The sequence below is a fragment of the Solanum lycopersicum genome, chromosome 12, assembly GCF_036512215.1.
Source record: "Solanum lycopersicum chromosome 12, SLM_r2.1".
NCBI lineage: Eukaryota > Viridiplantae > Streptophyta > Magnoliopsida > Solanales > Solanaceae > Solanum > Solanum lycopersicum.
The window spans coordinates 18,876,519-18,899,152 of NC_090811.1; the positions used below are offsets into that span (position 1 = coordinate 18,876,519).

Consider the following 22,634-nt stretch of genomic DNA (forward strand, 5'->3'; position numbering starts at 1 on the left):
TGAGATATTATCAAATAAAAATAAATTCAATTCAATTTGTGATACCAAAGTGTCAAATATCAAAAGGGTTTGTAACAGTTATTAAGACAACAAAAATAAGAAGAGGGAATTAAGTATAGGAAGAATTTCTTCGGGTGTGGCCACAATATATGTTGACTAAACTATTGGGTACAAGCTTTCAATAGGAAATCTGCAAGATAACAATAGACTAAGCTTTAGGTGAAAGTAAATTCCCTCTAAAGCAACTTACCCGATATCAAATGGTTTCCTCTCCTTAGGTCATAAGTCTAGTGGTCTTGGTTTCTCGACTTCTCTCTCTCTCTCTCTCTCTCTCAAAATCCAAATACACATGGGTGGTTTTTTATTTTCAACTACAAAGCTCTTAAATTATACCATAACAATTAGGTCAAATCACCATTAGAACACATCTAATCTATCACTAAGAAAGACCCAACAATAATATCAACACATACTTTCTAAATAACACCCCAAGGATGGGGGTTATATCCATACATAAAGAAATAACCAAATACATCTAAAATGAGAAAGAAATCAGATGGATATAATAAATTGAACCTTAATATGGGCAAACAATGAAGAATGGAGAAAACCCACTTCTGATTTGAGTATGAAGATCTCCTTTCTTCAAGTCTCCCACAAAAAACCCTTTCGAAACATGAGAGAAGAATACAAAAAACTAAAGTTCTAAAACTTGAAAAAAAAATAATGTACAGATTTTTAAAATTATCACCTTTGTCTAGTATTTATGACTTTCAAATTAGGTGTTGCGAATCCATTTGGTGAAGTTAGTCGTGAATCATCCAGTGATTCAGTGATTTTCCTTTCTGCTAAAACATTGTCATTTTTCCTTTACCTTTGGCATCTATGCATTCTATATCATTAGGAGGAATAATTCAACTTCTGAGAACTAATCAGAGAAGTGTTGACAACTTATTTTTATGGTTCTTTTGATCCATATCCTTCAGGCTTCATTTTCTTGAACAACGAGCAAAATGCATTCTTTTGGCTAATCGCCATGTTTCTCAAGCTTCAACTTCAGCACTTTTCATTATTTTTCTTCCTGTTTTGGGCCGAAATCTCCATGCTAACACTAAAACTTCCATTGCCTGAAACTTAATAGTTTTCATCAGATATTGAGATAGAATGAGCACTAGATGACACTATTTTCATTAAAATAAGTTCCAAAAATAGTCCAATAATCTCTTCTATGATAGTAGGATACAAGTCTTGATTTTATCCCAAATAATTCTTAAGGAAGTGGATAAGATATGCAAAAAAATCTTGTGGTACTAGTTCTAATAAGAGTAAGATAGTTTTCGTGTCATGGGAGAAAGTTTGCTTTCCAAGGAGACATGGGGGTCTAATTAAAAAAGGTAGCAGCAACTGAAATGTTGCTTCACTCGGTCAATTGCCATAGCAAATCATAGAAAATAAGGAGTCATTGTATATATATATATATATATATATATATATATGTATGTATGTATGTATGTATGTATGTATATACACAGACACACATATATATATACATATATAAAGCATGACACTTCTATATGGACTCACAAGGCACCATTAGACTGTAACTGGTACTGAAAGAAAATAATTATAATCAAAGTTCAAATGTAGGGTTGGTAGACAAATATAAGTTCACACACTCTAAAATTTATTTTATCACTAGAAGTTTGTTTGCAATAATAGTCCACAAGCCACAAATTAGGAATGTTGGACTGATATGGACGTTGTTGGCTCTACTAATGCATAGATTTATGGTGTGGTTAGTTGTACAAGGAAGGTTACTAACTCAAAATAGGTAGTGGAAACTAATCATTCAAGTAAATAACACTGATTGTTGTCCCTGTGATAAGGAAGCTTTGGAGACCATTGTTCCTCTTTTAGAAGTGTAAATTGACATTCGTTGTATGAAAAGAGGTTATTCAATGGACATGTACAACATTACAAAATGTCAGAATCTCAAAGAGGTTGGACAGCATTAGGAGGAAACACCGGAAGAAAGCAAAGAAGGAAATTATGGCAACTCTAGGTGGAGCGGTCCTCTATCATACATGTGTCACGACCCAACTCGTCCTGATTGTCCCCACCCTAATCCTCAGGGGGAGAACCAATACTACCATCCAACTAAAGCAAATTATCTAAACTATGGTACTTAAGTTATGGCAGCAAGTTAATAAACTCAAACAATGTAGAAAATACACCTAGAACATGAAACTCACTATACAAAAATGCTACTAACGAAAAGCCTAAGTACAAGGAGCACAATCCCAAAAACTAAACAACACCTTAACAGTAGTATGAGCCTTAAAGGAGTGGACTTAAACAAATGAGAACTCAAGGAAGCACGAAAACACTAGCTCACTCTTAATATTGAAACCGTCATTGGTTATCTAAACGAGGTCTTCAATAGCTTCCAAAAGATTCTGTGTACTCAACAAAAGTAAAAGCAAGTGCAGAATTAGTAGAAAACCACTGTGTACTATTAGGATCACGCAACTATCCTAATAAGTGAAACCTATATAAGCAATTACAACAGTATAACCACATAACATACAAAATATTGACAACATTGATTTACACGATCTTCATAGAATAAGAGAACTAAACCAAAACCACTCTTAAAGTCCATTGCTGCAATATATGAATGAAGTCTCATTCCCCTATTCACACTAAGTATAACTCTTTGACAATTTATAAGTCATAGTCTATGTTCATGTTCATAACAAAAAGCCAATATATGACAAGTCAATGGTCCTTTCATGGAACCTTGGCCCAACTTTTAGCTTGCAAAAACGTGGAAATCCAATCCAAAGTTACGCAGGAACGTGGGAACTGATCCAAAGTTAGATTTTCGGAACGTGGCAATCTGATCCGAACTGTAACACCCCCATCTTTTCAAAATGTACCTTCATGGAAACACAAAAAGAATGAGTAATAAATTCAGAATGATGTGACATGTAATATTTTGAAGTGTACAAGGGTTGTAAATCAAGGTTTGAAGTAATGTAAGTCGAAAAATAAAATTTGGCAAAAGTTATCTTACGTTCTTTTTTAAACAATCATCTGAAATTTGGGTCAAATGTCTCGAACGTTATCTCTCAATCTATCATGACTTATGGGGACAACTACCTATCAAATAGAAGTTCTACCAGTCGATTTCAAACTCATCAAACAATTTGTTCAGAAGACTTCATAATAGAGAGATATTTTCGCTTTTGCGAGAATGCACAAGCACACATGTGGGGTGGGTCCCCTAGTTGTGGAAAACTTATAATATAGTATCTTCTTTATTTTTCTTCATTCAGAATCGCAAGAAAACCACTAAATTTAGACAATTACTTCTCAAATAATCATTGTGTGCTCGTGATCTCTTCTTTGCTCTTACTAAAAAATATTCACGACGTTGCGAGCTCGTCATTTTTGTATAATTTTCACAATGAATTGAGCGGTGTAGCACTCTGGAAATTGTGGCAGGAAGATTATTTTCAATGGAGTGTTTGTATTCAAGTGTTTTGGCTGATTAAAGAATGGTAGGAATCACCTTTTATCAATTTACGAATACTTTGGGTCTTGGATTATAGTTTAAGATAGGAATCTGTATCGATTGTAGAATCGTCACAGTTATTTTTGTATCCTTAATTATTTATTAATTAAACCTTTTTATATAGTGTTGTAGTCGGACGATAGAGTTAGTTTAACCTTAAGTTATCAAGTAAAAGGTATATTAAGGCTATTCCCTGTTGTTCGACATATTTACTTAGAGCTTGGCAGCGACATCATAGGGTAGTTAATGTTGGTGATCTTATAAATGCAAATGTGAGTGGTTGGCTGATGAAGTGGTTATAAACCCTCATTTTAGGGGCTTAAAATCAGTTAAAAACGACCCTAAGATAGGAAATACTTGGATATTATTCATATATATTGTTTATAGCTATATTTCTCACCTTTATCCTATTCAATTGTTTGTTGTCACCCTTGGGACTATTGTGGTTAGTTTTTTTATCTATGAAAGGCCTATGGGGGATATGATGTGGTAAAATAGGACTGTGATATTGCCAATGAGGGCTATAGGTTTCCCATGGGGCAATACTGATGCGAAATAATGTTATGTGTTGACTGGAGGGCTATTTTAAAGCCAAGGAGGGCTATGTGAATCCCACAAAGTTATGATGTTTCCTAAGAGGTCTATGTGCTACCTATGAGGCTATATTATTTCTTAAAAAGGCTATTTGACTTCTTACAAACACAAGGAGCTACTGGTAAGTGTACGAAGATCTGTTGGCACCTTTCAGGCTTATGGGGGCGTAGCAGGTGGTATATTATTTGTACCTACCGAGCTTATGGGATCTTGGTTAGGTTGTTTTTTAATAGTATTTTTTTATCAATAGGTTGTCAGCATGTTTATCTAAATTTTGATTTCCTTACATGATTGTTTTTTTTATATTACAATACTTGCTCACTAATCTATAGCCTTTTATACTTTATATATTATATTTACTGATGCCCCATTGCCTAGAAGTACTGCATTCATCTATACATGTCCTGATCGACGACCCAGTAGACCTCCTTTGCAGTTGGATTGTTTATATTATTGTTTAGCCCCTTTCCTCTTGAGCTGCCAGAGTTGCGAGGGTTGTTAGCTTTTGTTGTAAATATATTTATGGTAGGCTGGGGCCCTGTCCCGCAAATTTGTTCTACTTTTAGAGGCTTGCAGACTAGTGTGTGGGGTTTATAGCTACGTTATTTCCATGTTGAACTAGCTTGTTCGTTTACTAAAACTTGTGAGTCATTTGGCGTATTGTCTTGATATATACATGTTTTAAGTTTTGGTATAGATATTGTGGCAGCCTCAACGACCCAATCATGAATTTTTTCCTAGTTTAATATTTATTTATCTGAACCCTTGGGTATAGCTATTTCATTTATAGATATTTTCACATGGTTTTTTCCAGCCAAAGGCTTTATTTTAAGTCGAGATATACTTGTTTGTTTTCTTGATTGCATGTGTCTTCCATGCGCTAGTAGTAAATAGTTCAGTAGGGGCATGACAAACTTGATATTTGAACAACATCATATATTAGGTTGTCTGAAAGCCATGTCTAGTAGAGTATTGTTTATAAATATATTGTGCACCACATTGGATACTCAAAACGCTACTATGCGTGTTAGAATGACTATACTACTTTTGGGCACCTTATGTTAAAGAGCGGTGTCTTAAGGGTTGAGGTTTCTTCCTTATAATTTCTGCTTGTATGCAGATAGAGATGTATGAAACAAGACAGACCATATCTATCCTGGGTCTAGATACAATTGAAGGCATGGGAACAGACAAGGTACAACATATGGAGGTAGCCCATTGTGATACTGAGGTGGAGACATCTTTTCAGCCTCCTATATCTTCTCCTCCACTTCAAGACCCTCCGAGGACTAAAGAAATTCCGGCTCCATCAGCAGTACCACCTCTAGTTCATTGTATTCCACCTAATCAACATTTAAGAGTTTAATTTGTATGTTAGAACATTGAGTAAATGCACAGTGCCAGATGTGGCTGGACCATCTCAAGGGACCAAGTTCCAACAGATCATGAATTTCTTTCCTTGAATCCTCCATAATTTACAGGAATTGATTTTAGAGAAGACCCTCAACACTTTGTTGATCAGCTTCGTTGGATCTTTAGACTCATGCATGCTTCAGCGACTGAGTCATTTGAGTTATATGCATTATGATTTGGTGATGTTGTAGTGTGTGGTATTAGAGTTAGTAGAGATCTAGGGGTTAATACGCATCTCTTCCCACCTGGGATAGCTTTATAGAAACTTCCATAGCACTATTTCCCTTGATAAGGGATGGCCGGCTTGTAATACTCTGAAAGTCTAAAGCCTAATCTAAATCCTCTCATGAGTGTGTAGGGTTTTAGAACTGTTTTTTAAGGTCAATTATAATGAATAAAGGTCATTGAGGAAGTTTTAGAGCCAAGACGTCAAAGAAAAACCGTGACGTCTGAAAACTAGCTAGATTGGACTAATTGATACCCCTATGTTTAGTGAAGGTTTGGGAGGATTACATGAAGTCCAAAACATATAAAAAGACTTTGTATATTCGGAATACAGTACAAAGGGTCCAAACGTCCAGTAAGGACTCCTTAGGGACCAACCGAAGGGTCCTTGAGTAGGACCTAAACTTTGGTAAGCAAGATGCCAAAGTAGCTTGCAGCAACATAGAATTGAAGGTCCCTGCGCACGCAGCGGAAACGTGGGGTGGAAAAAAGTTTCCTCGCGACGTGTGCACTCCATGAGGTCGACTTTCTTAACCCATATTAATAAAATAATATGTGAAATTAACCCCGCGATGCACAGCCACTTCCCAGATCATTGAAATAATATTTTAAGCGTTTTGACTTCACAAAAAGACCCATTTAAGTGAGGGTTATTTTGGATATTTTATGGGTGATTATATATTGAAAAAGTATTAGTTTTATGTCATTTTTAGTCACCTAAATCAAATACACAAAACAAAACCCAAAAGCTCTCATCTCTCTCTACTTTCTCTCTCCCTAAATCCTCCACTGAAGAAGCAAGAAAGCTTGAACAAGAAGACCAATTTCCCTAAGATTTCACTTAAATTTCGTGGATTAATCTTTATTAAGGTATGGGTTCTTCACTCTTGGGAGTTCTCTCCTCAAGAGATCCTTTCAAAGTTTATTTCTAAATCACCCAATTCCAAGGGTTTTCCTATTCTAATGAGTCTTCCAAACTTGAATCGAGGATTGATTTTGATTAATTGTGATTCAATGTGATTAATGAAGTGTATATTGTTGAGTAATTGATGTTAATTAGGGTAATTTCATGTGGGATCGTGTCCCTTTTCTAATTTCCCCAAATCTTGGATCTTGTTTATAAATTTATGAGAATTGTAGAATGTCTTGATTGTTAGACTTATTTTGTTGATTATAATTCATCCATGAACTTAATAGGGTAATTTATTTTTGGGATTGGATCTATTTCTTGAAGAATTCATGATGAACCCTACTCCCGTAACCCTAGGTTATGAAGTGAAGTTTATTGGGATAGTAATGATATTATTGACCTAGTTATTGTATCAATTTCTATTTAATGATGTTATTACACCCATTGTTCTGTTTAATTGGATTGTTGATGGTAAAACCTTGGATAATCTCTTGTGAAAGAGATTTGGTAAGTCTTGTGCTCTCAATTCTTTACTTCAATTACGATTACTTATGTTTAGTGATGAAGTTATATTGAAGTATACCTTATGATGAGATTGATTAGCGTTGGTGTAATGTTGAATTTGAATGTATTGAATTATGACTTGTGAGTTGTTGGCTAGGACGTGATGACATAAGGGTGGTGATGAATTGCCTATGTACCTTATCATAATGTCATTATGTAATGTGCTAACCTCACATATGTGAATTGTAATGAAATAACAATACTCATGCAATTCCTATTAAGCTATGATGACAGCTATATAAGGGATAGATCCTATGACCTAAACTAAGCTATGATTATAAATAAAGGCTTAAAGACATTTAAGAAGGTACTCTAGCTTAGCACCGAGTGAACTAAAAGTGAGGAGTGTCCCTTCCCACATAGAGAGGGTAGGATTACTAATGTACTCATGATATTGTGACAATAATGCATTTAGCATGACGATCGTCCTAACAACATCTCCTAGTTATTGAACTATGCTTCCCCCATAGGAATACTAGCTAGTGATCCGCATAGATACTATGTTCATGTTTTGGTACAAGCTTGTCAAGTAGTCCACCTTCTTTTGATGTAGGTTTCCAAGACAACGGATTCCACATTAGCTCATGTGGTCTATGAAGGTCAAGGAAAAATGTTTCCAAAGGTAAAATGAAGTAATGAAGTGAACTCTTACTAGGATGACCTAAGGGATTTGGCTTAGTCTTTGTAGGGGTATGGGACTCTACCTATACATTGCACTAGTTAACCTTGAGGGAAGTCTATGAAGGATGTTCTTTTGTACTCATATGCTTATAAATGTAAATGATATGTATATGTTTATCTTATGTGTTAATGACACTATGTAATATTGGTTTCACTTATGAACATGTTGTTGGTCTATATTTCTAATGTATGATGATGGTTACTCTTAATGATGTAGTCTGTGAACTTGGACATCGCTTGTAGTTCTTATTAGGTTTACTTCATTGAGTGAGGTTATGGGGCCTTACTCAGTCATTGCACTTGTGGACTTAATGAGGGTTCATGATTAATGGTCTTGCTTTGGTTATCATGTTATAAAATCTTGTGTATGCTTGTTGATATAATAACTTCATGATAGAGTTTTCTTGATTATGTGCACACTTATGTTGATATGCATATTGACTTGACTAGACTTGGTATTGTTGGTCTTGTGATGTACATAGTCTTGACTTAAGGAATATGTGCTTATTCATTTGTATTGGTTCTTCAATGTGCATAAGATAATTCTAAAGTAGTTTTGCATGCTTTGAAATAAATGTCCCTTTTTAGCATGATTTCTATGTGTGTACATATGTGCCCACACTTAGTACAAATGATCTGCTAAAACTATTTCTCCCATTTGTCCCAAACATTTTAGGTTCCAGTCGTTGAAGGGTTCGTGATGAGTCTGTAAGAAGACTTGGATTCTCACTCTCCAAGTTAGGTAGTTCCTCACCACTTCGAGGGCATACTATTTTCTGGCATTAGATGTTGATTAGTCTTAAAGACACTTTTTTCATTCTCTTTCAATTGAGTACTATGATTGTATAGCCTATATGTGGCTTTTATTGTATTAGTGTATGGTCTATGCCCAAGGGTTATACTCTTGTTTAAATGGTTATGATATGAAACACTCATTTAAAAACTATGTTATGTATCTTGCATATATATGTGTCATAAAAGTAAAAGGCTATGTAGTTTTCTTATATGAAGGGTCTATATATACTCGGTATGACTATATTCATAAAGTAGTGCAGATGAAAAAATTTAAATTTTCTGTATTTTTCGACCTATGAATGTAATGATAAATGTTAAGAGGCTAGTCTTAGTCCTCTTTACGGAGGAGGACGTCGGTTTCTTCTAGGGGACACTTTGCGGATGTGACAAACTTGGTATTAGAGCATGAGGTTGAATATCTTTAGGATTTATGTCTAATTAAACCACATCAATGTAGGTTCTTAATCATAATTGTGAAGTGCGCCACACTTATGAGTGAGAAGCTATATAATGCTTAACAAATTCTCATTTTCTTTGAAATCACATGTCATTCCTGTAGAGTCTACTTTATGTGTGCTTTTGCCTAAACCTTGTATTATGGTTTTAGGTATGAATACTCGAAGGGAAGCCGCACGAAGACTTGATGAAGATATTGCTAATGTGGGAGTTCTTTCCCTTGGCAATCAAGATCCTTCTCTAGAAGAAGTTGCTAATGAAAATTGAGATCCGTCCAATCCTCCCGACTTGTAGGATGGGGACATAAGGGAAGCTTTTCTCCAAGTGGTCCAATATATTACTACTACTCATGATCAAGCCATGACAACCCAAGCTAACCAGGAGGTAGTACCCCAAGGAAACCAACATGTTAGCACCATGGCCTCCGCTTAAGGGATTCCACATGGATAAATCCCCCTACTTTATATGGGTCAAAAGTGGAGGAAGGCCGCCAAGAGATCATCGATGATGTCTAAAAAAACCGTTGTGCCATGGGGTTGTCTATTAGGAAAAGGTCGGGCTAGCAACCTACAAACTCAAGGACGTGGCCCAAACTAGGTAAATTTAATTGAGATACAATAGTCCTTTGTGGGGTGGTACGGTGACATGGGATATTTTCAAGAAGGCTTTTATTGAAAGGTTCTTACCAAAGGAAAAGAGGGAACCAAAGGTGGAAGAATTCATCAACCATCATCAAGTAGGTGTTAGTGTGATTGACTACTCTTTGAAATTTACTAAGTTGTCGAAATATGCTCCTTCTTTGGTTTTCCAACTCGAGGGATGAGATGAGCCGCTTTGTGAGTGGAGTGTTCAATGACTTGAACGAAGAATGTCGTTCGGATATTCTACATGATAATATGAATATTTCTCATCTCATGGTTCATACTCATCAAGTGGAGGAGGGAAGGGTTAAGAAGAAGAGTAGAGATCTAATAGGGCAGGGTCCTGTGATGGTGGTTCTTCGAAGTGTAGAATTGATATCCAAGACAAACCAAGGTTCAAAAAGAGGTTCTCAATTCAATTTCCTTCAAAATTCCCCATGGCTCGTGATGATAGGGTGTCTAACCCTAAGTCTCAAAAGGGATGATGTACTACCTCACCTAACAAGAACCCAACTTGTGAAAAGTGGGGCTCGAAGCATTATGGCCATTGCCTTGTTGGGATGGACAATTGCTTTGGGTGTATCAAGAGAGGCCACAAGGTTAGGGATTTCACTAATGTGAAGGGTAAAAACAAAGGAATGGGCAAGATCAAACTAGTGGTTCTAATATTGATGCTTCAAAGAATAATCGCTTTTATGCACTTTGTTCAAGGAGTAAACAAAAGAGTTCTCCCGATGTAGTGATCGGTATGTTACTAGTTTTCTCTATTTATGTATAGGCTTTACTTGATCTGGGTTCTACATTATCGTTTGTTACTCCCTTGATAGCTAGAAATTTTTATATTTTGCCAGATATTTTAAATGAATCTTTCATGGCAGCTACCTTGATAGGTAAGTCAGTGGTTGCAAAGAGGGTATATAGAAATTGTCCTATAATGTTTCCTAGTAGATTTAAACATTTTGAATTAGTAGAGCTTGATATGGTTGATTTTGATGTCATTTTTGGGATGGATTGGTTGCATGATTGTTTTGCTTCTATAGATTGTAGAACAAGAATTGTCAAGCTCAATTTTCCAAATGAACCCGTCTTCGAGTGGAAAAGGGAAATTCCCTTCCTAGAGGTCGTATTATCTCTTGTCTTAAGGCTTGTAAAATGATCTCAAAAGGGTGTTTCTACCACATTGTCAGAGTGAAAGATTTAGACTCCGAAAATCCTCCCATTGAGTTGTCCCGTAGTAAGGGAATTTCCGGAGGCCTTTCCTAATGATCTTCCTGAAATCCCTCCCGAATGGGAGATTGATTTTGGTATTGAATTGCTACTGGATACTAATCCCATTTCAATTCCTCCTTATCGGATTGATCTAGCCGAATTGAAAGAGTTTAAGGCTCAACTCAAGGACTTACATGACAAAGTCTTCATTATACCAAGTATTTCTCCATGGGGTTCTCTGGTATTATTTGTGAAGAAGAAGGATGGGTCCCTTAAAATGTGCATTGATTATCGCAAACTTAATAAAGTGCCTATTAAGAATAAGTATCATATCTCTTGGATTGAAGACTTGTTGATCAACTCCAAGGGGCAAGCTACTTTTCTAAGATTGACTTGCTATCGAGGTATAACCAACTAAGGGAGAGAGGTGAGGATATACCTAAAATGGCATTTCGGACTAGATATGGTCAGTATGAGTTCTTATTAATATCCTTTGGTCTCAATTATTCCTCGGCGACGTTTATGGATCTCATGGACAGCATTTTTTAAAGTTACCTAGATTCATTTGTCATTGTCTTAATTGACGACATCTTGGTATATTCAAAAAAAGGAGGGTGAACACATGGACCATTTGAGGGTGGTGTTGAAAGTACTTAAGTAACACCAATTATTTGCCAAGTATAGCAAATGTGAGTTGTGGTTGAGGTCTGTGGCGTTTCTTGGTCATCTCATATCTAGTGAAGGAGTTGAGGTTGATACAAGGAAAACAAAAGTTGTGAAAATTTGTCCTAGGACATTGAATCCAACCGACATTAGGAGTTCATTGGGTGTAGCGGGATATTAAAGGAGATTTGTGAATGCTTTTGCATCCATTGCATCTCCCTTGACTACTTTGACCCAAAAGAGTGTGAAAATTGAGTGGGCGCGGGCATGTAAAAGAAACTTTGAAATTTTGAAAGAGAGGCTTACCTACGCTCTGGTATTGACTTTACTAAAGGGTCATAACAGATTCGTTGTATATTTTGATGCATCCTGAGTGGGCTTGGGGTGTGTGATTATGCAAAATCGGAAAGTAGAAGCTTATTCTTTTAGAAATCTTAAGGTGCATGAGAATAATCATCCAACTCATGTTTTTGAGTTAGCGGTTGTAGTATTTAGATTGAAAATATGGAGGCTTTATTTGTAAGGTGTCAACGTTGATGTATATATCGACTACAAAAGTCTTCGGTATGTGTTTACTCAGAAGGAGTTAAATCTCCGACAAAGAAGTTGGTTGGAATTGTTGAAAGATTACAACATAAGTGTTTTATACCAACCCAGCAAGGCCGATGTGGTTGTGATTGCTCTATCACCATAGGTAGTGCGTCTCATGTAGAAGAATCCAAGAAAAACCTAGTAAAAGATGTTCTTAGGTTCGCTCGTTTTTGTGTTAGTTTAGAAAATTCTACAGATGGTAGTTTTATGGTTGATCATAACTCTGAATGATCTTTTGTATTTTAGGTGAAGTCTAAGCAACACCTTGATCAATAATTGATGGAGTTGAAAGAATCGGTTCTCGGTAAGCTTAATGAGTCATTCTTCACAGGGTCTGATGGTCTCTTAAGGTATCAAGGAAGGTTGTATGTGCCAATGTTGATAACTTAAGAAATAGGATTCTTGAGAAAGCTCATGGTTCTCGTTATTCCATTCATACGGGATCTAGTAAGATATATCATGAACTTAGAGAAGTTTTTTGGTGGGAAGGTTTGAAATGGGACATAGCGTAATTTGTTAAAAAATGTCCTAATTGTTAACAAGTGAAAGTAGAGCACCAAAAGCCAGGTAGCATATTTCAAGAAATCCAATTTCCTACTTTGAAATGGGAAGACATTAATATGGATTTCGTGGTAGAGATTTCATCTAACACAAAATCAATTTGACTCCATATGTGTGGTTGCAGATAGGTTGACTAAATTCTCTCATTTTATTCCCGTCAAGTCAACTTACTCGGCGAAGTATTATGCAAGGATTTTCATAGATGAGATTGTATGTCACCATGGTATTATGTTATCCATCATATCGAATAGGGGTGAAAAATTCACGTCTAGGATTTGGAGGTCATTCCAAAAATGGTTGGATACAAAGGTGAAGCTTACCATCGCTTTTCATCCCCAAACGGATGGTCAAGCAGAGCATACAATTCAAACCCTTGCTGATATTATTAGAGCTTGTAAAATTGACTTCAATGGAAATTGGTATAAACACTTGTTTTGTTGAGTTTGCTTACAACAATAGTTACCACTCATCTATATCTATTCTCCTTTTGAGGCCTTGTATGGTAAGAGATTTAGGTCTCCAATTGGATAGTCTGAAGTGGGCGAGTCTTCACTTTTAGGTCCCAATTTAATTTATAAGTCTTTGGAGAAAGTTCATATAACAAGGAATCGCTTGGAAACAGTTTTTAGCCAGTAAAAAATTATATCGACCACAGTAGAAGAGACTTATAATTTGAAGAAGGTGATAAGGTGTATCTAATAATTTTACCTATGAATGGGGTGATGATATTTGGCAAGAAATAAAAGTTGAGTCCTCGTTATGTGGGTCGCTATGAAATTTTGCAAAGGTTTGGTAAGGTTGCATATGAGTTGAAGTTACATAGTGAATTAGCTTCGGTTCATCAAATGTTCCATGTTTCCATGCGTAACAAGTGTATCGGTGATCCCGAGTCCATTCTTACTGTTGAGGGTCTAGGTGTGCAAGAGAACCACTCCTATGAGGAGGTTCCGATAAAAATCCTTGATAGACAAGTGAAGAAATTGAGAACAAATAGGTAACCTCTGTAAAAGTTCTATGGATGAATGATACGCTCAAACTTACTTCTCAAATAAGAAGTAAAGCGGTCGTATCAGGTAAAGAACCCACTACTAATGAGGTTGGGATTGTTCCAACGAGGAAAATAGTTCAGACTTAACTTTAATCTATTATTACTATTATTTGGTCAATTATTTCCTTAGAAAACAAAAGACAATAAAGGGGGGGTTTATTTCTAAATGAATGAAAATAACAAACTAATGTAATGTAAACAACTAACAGATTCAAATATTGGAGTTTAATGAATTAATAAATGTAACTAGGGTTTAAGTGTTCCTCACAGGTTCCTAACTTGACAATTCTAACTATAACAATTCTTTCGTAGTATCTTGCAAGCAAAGTGATAAGTTATGTATTTCTAAATTCTTGGTCCGGCATCTAGAAAATTTCACTCCACACCTTGGTCCGCCTACGTGTGTTGCTATACCAACCCTTACCTTTACCACATATTACGCATTGTATTCGATATTTGACTAAGTTATTACCTCGTACCAACCAACACTAGACTATTAGATAGTATACACTAAATCTATGTTGATAATTCTTTTCCTATTATCTACCTCCTTGGTCCGGCAAGTAGCATTAATGTGAGTTCTAACATTGTCCATCTGTTAAAATGACTTCTAAACGATAGAATTATCAATACATGCAAGACAGTAATATGGAATTGTTATTTTTGTTAGATTCTACCTAATTATTCACCCATGGTTCCCACAACCCTTGTTATAAAGTTTAGTTACCCATAGTCATAATCACAATATTCATATATTGAATATAAGAATTCATGCACTTATTTTGATGTGAAAGAATAAATTCCAGATTTTCACGTGATTGATCAACAAAATCACTAACAATCTATTCCATAAAAAGTGTAACAATCAAAAAATATAATATCAAAGAGTTTACTAACAGAGAGTCTAACCCCAAAATGAGGTTTTTCGAACTATTTATAAAAAACAAAAATCTAAAAAAAGAAGGACCTCGTGACAAACCGTCGTGGTCATGACGGGCCGTCATTACCTCTGCTGTCCCATACTTCACAAATTCTTCTGTTGCTCTCTATATTAACCTTAACGAAAGGTATGACGGACCATTCAAAGCACGACGATCCATCAAGGGTCTCTGTTCCATAAAACTTAAACTTCTTTGAAATTGGGTACTGGACTACTCTCTGATCATCGCGACGAACCAGCCAGACGGACCGTCGTAGGTCTAACGCTCCGTCATGAACTTTCGTAATCCCACACTTGGAAGACTTTCCCATCTTCCTTTAGCAGCTTCACTACTTTGCCACCTACAGACCGTCATAAGCTCCGTAGGTTGTAACTTTTCTGCATTTCTTGCTCAAAAACTTTCGCGTTTATCTTTGGACAAATTTCCTGCAAATAAAGAGAAACTTACATAAAAATCAATACAAAATGTCTTTTGGACACACTAAACTTAAGAAAAAAAGCATTAAAAATACCGTGAAACCACTGTATATCAACACCCTCAACTTAAATTCGTTGTTTGTCCTCAAGGGATACACTATGACTCACTACAAAATCTTTGTACAATAGTATACATATTTTAGCTTTTGCAATCATTGGGCTATCAATCCCGATCAGTCTCATCACATTTATGCATGTTATCACTATTAGGCTTGAAATATGTGGAATCAGTCCATGACACAGACTCACCACGCTTTAACACCTATCCTTTTCAATTTCTCTCCGAGTTGCTAATATTTCCGGTATTACACTTAGTGTCTTCACTTCAAAACAACATCCTCATTTTTCACACAATGATTTCAATTTATGTAGAAGGATTACTTTTCAACAATCACTCTCAGAACAATTTCACAACTCATTCATACATATTGCCATAAGCTTGGCCTTATTTTCACTGCTTTAAGTTAGCTATACAACTCTTAGGATCACGATATGACTTTCTTAGCTTGTAACATAGGATCTGGGTCAGGTAGGTTATATTTAGGTATATTTTAATTGACTTTTTTCCCTCCTTGACATATCGGCTAAATATATCGCTTGTTATTATTTTATTTCGCCCGATTTCTCATATTCTTTCACCTTGATATTTTCCCTTCTTTCTTGATTTGTGTAAGTGAATCTCTTCTTTTCTTTCTTGTATTTATTGTATTTTTTTATTTCACTTTTCTTTCGACTAATTCTTGAGTCACTTTACTTTTGTTGTTTCTCTCTCATTGTTCTTTCAACCCCACTTTCCAGAGCATTCCTCATAATAGTCACCCTCAAGTTATGGCTTTGCCATGAATCAAAGTACACAATACCCAAAGTTGGGTCAGGTCCATGAAAAGGTTGTTTACTACATTAGCCACCCTCAACTTATACTTTTGGCATAAGCTGAGATGCACATGTCCAAGGAGACACCAGGGCCAACACATTATTCCCAGAAAAGATCAGTTGGTGTGAAAAAGAAAGGTCTAGTTTATGCTCAAATCATTTGGATCAAAGAAGGATTGATTTCACTCTGGTTTTTTAGTTAGGCTAAAAATTGGCTATATTGTACAAGGGCCTATGATCCTTTCCTAATTGTCTATTACAGCTTACTTTTAGCAGGACTAACCAGGCAAGTTCTAGCTCAGTTCAAATAGTGGACTATTCAAATCTTCCTCCCACTCACATGACATATCATTACTCTACCACATTATCAGACACATAGTTGGAATTTTAGACTTAAGGTCATGCAGTGGTGTATCTCTATGTCATGCTTAAAGCCACACATTTATCAATTACTATGCCTAGTCACGCGTCATTTTCATTACATGAGGATATCATTTTTGTTTTAGCCATCATGCTTCAGAGTTATACTATGTACACATGATATAGACATGCTGGTTCAATGATAAATATAATCAGTCTGTTGGGGGAAAAGAAAACCCCAAAAGTGGATCATGAATTGGGCTACTCATACTTCACCCTAGCACTCACTTTCCATTTGACCCACACCCAACAAAAAAATATGAAATTGTGCCCAATAAATAAAAAAACTGAAATATAGAGTTGTAGGTGAGCAAAACTAGAGCGCAATGCGCCGACAATCAGCAAGTTGGTGGGTCCGGTTCCCCTAAACCCACTACCTCTGTAGTCTGGACACCCTCACTAGTGTCCTCATCAGCAACAACACTATCAGTAGTGCCTCCCCCCGTCTCCACATCTCTCGATCTAGATGCCCCAGCAGCTGACTCTACAACCTTAATCCGACGCGCCTCCTCATCAGCAAGCAAGGCTCTCCTCGCAGCGTCCATATCACGGAGCTCCCTCTTTCGTGCTCTAGCCTCATCCTCCTCTCGACCCTTGCGCCTCTTGACATGCTCTCAAGGTGGAGGTGGTGGAATCTCACAAGAGGCGAATAAGGCAGCCATCACTGTGTCCTCACTAGGATCTGCAGAAGGGGCCTCAGACTCAGGCAGCTCAGCCTCTAGGATCATATCAATATCCGCACGAAGACTCTCAACTGCACACTGAATAGTCGACACGTCCACCTGAGGGGCTGTCTAGGCTAGCACCCCCGACTCATGTACAAGCGTTGATGAAACTTAGCTATCTTTCATTTTGTGTGTTGGACAACTTTATCTCCAAGCAATCCTCCGCCTCAGCAATAGACCTCTGATCCATGGATTGATGTGATGCAGAAGTGTGGCCATATGAGCTTCTAGTTTATGACACTAGCAAGCGGGACCAGAGCGGGGAATGGGGTTGAGCGAGAGGAGATAGGGGCAGTGCTACTACTCGGGATAGACTTGACTAGGGTAGTGCCGGTGGTTTCAGAAGCAGCCTGCATAGTCGTTCAAGCACGTTCTACCGTATTAGCCAGATTTTCACCAAGTGGAGGCAACTCTGAATGGGGCCCTTTGCGTGGAGCCAACTCGTTGGGCTCATCCTTGATGAGGCCGATATCAACAGTGCCCAACGAAGTCTTGAGCTGATCAATGTGCCAGATAGTCACACCTGTGGACCTGTATATTGAAAATATCATGCATGGAAATGATTAAGTAGTTGTGACCAGAAAATCCCTCTCGTGCATGACCGCCTGTAGAAGCTAAGCGAAGTCCACCTCAAACCCGGCTATCATTGCCACCATCAGAATTGTGCGATCCCATGTGACTATATTATCAACAGCCATGGGGGAAAGGCAATGGCAGAAAATCAACCATAAAAACTTAGCCTTGAAGGTCAAGTTAGCCTTCTTGATGACTCCCTTCGGCTCTGTTACCCAGTCTGCACCCTCTCATTCAATAGAGAAGTTTAAGGTCATCCATCTCTTGGTGGTCGCTCTCAGCGATGGCTCATGCAAGAAGTGGCCATCTTTTACTATTTGCCACCGGTAATCAAACTCAGCAGTGAGAGGGGTCCTGTTGGCATCAACATCCTCGTCGTACAGATACCGGTGGATAGCGGGCATGGAGATGTCGACCTGTATGCCGCGTACACGGACGTGCTCAAGTGGGGCCTTTTTGCCGGGGGTAGCCTGCCTATCTATATATGATCGAAGAGTATCCACGTAAGAGGCGTAAAACTCGCAGACCAACTCATCACTATAGCGGCCTAAAGAACGAGTTATCCACTCTAGCCAGTGTCTGGTGAAGAGATTGTGGATCTCTGGCATGGTGGGGAGACTTCCCATATGGACCCGCCTTTCCAGTGTAAGGGTCTATGTCTGATGCCTTTATCATTTAGAAACTTTGCGTCTGAATACACTTGGTATTGCCCGTCGACACACCACCGGTTGGGCTGGTCGACAACCAGGGTGAGAGCAATGGTCGGTGAGCGTGGAGTGAAATCACAACTGTTAGCCTCATCAGATGAGGCAGACTATGCAGTTGCGACGGCTCAGCGAATTCTGCGGAACCAGAGGCTTCCTCTGACCACGAAACTCCTAATCAGCCAGACGCTCCTTCTTCATGTGTAGTTGACCCAGAAGGTGTGTCGTTTTGTGTGCATTCTTCATCAGACTGGGAGGCAGTGACTACGCTGGACGCCACCTTTTTGGGCGTATCTCTGGTTGCACATGCAGCTCGTGATGGAGTGGCAGTGCCTGGGGGCATGTACTCGGGATCATGCTCATCATCAGAGCCTATAACCAGTCGGGCAGATGGGTTGACAAACTTTAAATGCCCACGTACATATACTCGATCTTGTTTGGTGCAATTAGAGATAGTACTTGTAAAGAATCAATATTAGTACCAGAAGAAGAAAACAAGACAAGCAAAAATGACAAAAAAAAATATAAGAGCGAAGTTGTAATGACATTTCTACAGTAACAGTGAAACACGACGCAGCAGGTGATGGCTCGTTGTGAGTATGACGCACCATCATGGGGTTTGTCATGTCTTATTTAAAACTATGTTTATGTGGAGACCCTAAAGGAAAGTCTCTAACAGTATGACGGATAAGAAGGACGAACCATCGTGATAATGACGGTCCATCATCGATTTCCATTGTGGGGCACTTAGAAAAAGTATGGAGACCCTTAGAAGAGGGGTCTCTGACCATCATGATAGTATGTGCAGGACGGACCATCGAGGGTATGATGGTCCGTCATAGATGTCCATCAGAGGACACTTGGAAAAAAAATGGAGACCCTTAGGACAACGGTCTATGACCGTCATAACGGTTGTGCAGGACGGACCATCGAGAGTATGACGGTCCGTCATAGATGTCTGTCATAGGACACTTAGAAAAAGTTAGAGACCCTTAGGATTAGGGTCTCTGACAACCAGAACGATTGTGCAGGATGGACCGTCGCGGGTATGACGGTCCATCTTAGATATTCGTCAGAGGACACTTAGAAAGAGTTGGAGACCATTAGGAATAGGGTCTCTGACAACCAGAACGGTTGTACGGATGGAACGTCGTGGGGTCGATGGTCCGTCGCATGTGTCCGTTGGTGGACACTTAGAGAAAATGAACAGTGGGGTGTTCAGTTTGTTGGAACAGACCCTATGTCGGTCCGTAGTGGGTACGATGGTCCATCATAAGGGTCTCATTCTGTCATTCAGTGATAGAACTGAGGATGCCATATTCATCCTTTGTTACTCACATGGAATAGTTAGTGTTAACCTATATGTTCCTAATCCAAATACCTAGAAAACTAGCAATGACAAAGCACCTATTTTTTGAGTTTTAATAAGGCAATTCGAGGATTCTCAAACTAGGTAAGACAAAATTGGAGCAAAGAATTAAGACCCACGAAAAAGGAATAGGCTAATACTAATTAAGACAAACATGCATTGAAAATGGGTAGAGATCAGATACACATACCTGAGAAGAGGAGAAAAACAAGCAAATGAGGCACTTGGTTATCAAGAGCGGAACCACAACAGCAGACTCCGACAAGTATAAATGAGATTTCTGGAATTTGGGGATTTAGGGAAGTGATCGGTTAATAGAGAAGAGAGGTAAGAAGAAGTAAGTTTGAAAGGGAGGAAATGAAATAAAGAGGGAAGAAAATGATTAAAATGAAGGTATTGATGAAACGAGTCTCCGACGACGGTCAATCGCAGATGCGACGATTTGTCATGGATTCCGTTGCATGTGCCCTAATTTTGAAAGAAATGAAAGAAATACCTAGCACTATGGATTCATGCGACGGTCCGTCGCATGCGTGACGGTCCGTTGATGTATCCGTCAGTGACTGTTGCCAAATGATTTTTCTACAGAATTTCCTGGTGATGTGCCTGCAAATGTTTTAGGTCGCTTCTTCATTGTTCAACCAAAATTTCATATTCCCCTTTTCCATATCAACTAAGGCTCTACCCATATCAAGGAATAGCCTCCCAAGAATAATAGGCACTTCTATATCGACTTCACAATCAAGAATAACAAAATCTGCCAGAAATATGAACGACTCCACTTTTACTAGCACATCGTGAAGTATCCCTATAGGTCTTTTTAATGTTCGATCGGCCATCAGTAGCCGCATCACAGTGGGCTTTGGATCACCCAAACCCAACTTCCTTTAAATTGAGAGGGGCATGAGATTTATGCTTGCCCCCAGATCACATAATGCTTTCGAAAAATGTAATGACCCGATTGTACAAGGAATAGTGAATGCACCCGGATCTTCTTTCTTTTGTACTAAATATCATGTAGCAATAGCACTACAATGCTGCATTCTTTCATCATCCTCAAAAGTGACCAATCTTTTCATTGTAACAAGATCATTCATAAACTTGGCATAACCGGCATTTGTTCTAAAGCTTTTACCAAAGGGACATTGATAGAAAGCTTCTTCAACATTGTTATTAGATGTCGATATTACCATCCTCGGTATTTATTCACTAATCTTTGAGGAAAGGGGGGGTGGTCAAGGCTTGGTAATTACCTTTGTAGGTACTTTAGCATTTTTTTCAGTGTTATCTTCTACTTCACCAGTAACCTCCACCACTTTATCATTATCTTTTATCACCTTTTCCTCATTAGAAGGCATAGATGGGTCAATGGTTTAATTACCACCCCAAGTAGTGATTGCCATACAGTGTCCATCATTTTTTGGATTTTGAACAATGTTGCTAGGAAGAGTGACCGGTTGCCATGTGTTCACAGTCGCAGATAATTAGGTCATTTGTAATTCAAGCTGCTTAATAGATATTGCATGTGTATCGACTTTCTGCCCAATAGAGGCTAAATCACTCCTTAACTCTTTAATATGCTCATTACTAGCATCGAACCTCCTCATCATTTTGTGCAACATATCCTTAACTTGCGCCATACTATCTCCACCATCCCTAGGAGTAACTTCACAATTTTGAGGAGGGACATAGGGCTCATTCCTATCATTTCTGTTACCATAGTTACCCCTATTGAAGTTGGTGTCGCGGTTGTAGTTTCCATCTCGGACATAATGACCCTCACAGTTTTAGTTACCATAGATTCGACCTTGGTTTCCTTGACCTTGGCGTCAATTCTCCTGATTTGAACCTTGGTCACTCAGTCGGAAACCCCCCATCTGCTCATTTACCGCATAGGAATCCTCCGCATAATAGCATTCATCATTTGGTGGTGGTGGTTTAGGCAAGTAGTTAACTGCATTTATCTTTTCTACACCCCCAGTGACATGTTTTGATACCAACCCAAGATCAGTTATCATCTGAGAAATCTATTCATGATTCTCATCTGTGGCTGGGTTGTGAGTGGATTGCACTGCGAAGATATTTCTCCCAATATCTGACTTCCTAGTACTCCAAGCTTTATTATTCCGGGAGATTTTCTCTAACTTCTTGGCAATCTCGGCATAAGGACACTCCCCATAAGAATCACCCACTATAGTATCCAATACAACTTTATTATTATCATCTTGTCCCCGATAGAAATATTCCTTCAGTGACTCATCATCTATGCGGTGATTGGGGACACCTCTAAAAAAAGAAGTGAATCTATCCCAAGAACTACTAATTGACTCTCCCGGTAGTGCCACAAAGTTGTTCACTCCGTCTTTGTGGTTTAGTTTCTTGGAGACTGGGTAGTAACGTACTAAGAAAACGTCCCTTAATTGGTTCCAAGTGAAAATTGAGTTATCAGGGATCTCAGTGAACAAAATAGCAGCAACTCCCGTCAGTGAAAGAGGAAATGCTCTTAGCCCTATTACATCTAAGTCAAAATCAGGCCTCCCTACAGAGCTTTTACACACTGCCCTTACCTTAGATATATGGGCATGTGGGACCTTAGAAGGTATCTCTGAAAACAACCTCTAGCAG

The 22,634-nt window shown here is 38.2% G+C and overlaps 1 long non-coding RNA gene across 1 annotated transcript; it reads left to right on the plus strand.

Annotated features, from left to right (window-relative positions):
- Positions 1-4,032: 4,032 nt before the first annotated feature.
- Positions 4,033-5,612, plus strand: LOC138340727 (uncharacterized). Its single transcript, XR_011213476.1, has 2 exons — positions 4,033-4,292; positions 5,292-5,612. It is a non-coding gene; the product is annotated as an uncharacterized lncRNA (long non-coding RNA).
- Positions 5,613-22,634: the final 17,022 nt, after the last annotated feature.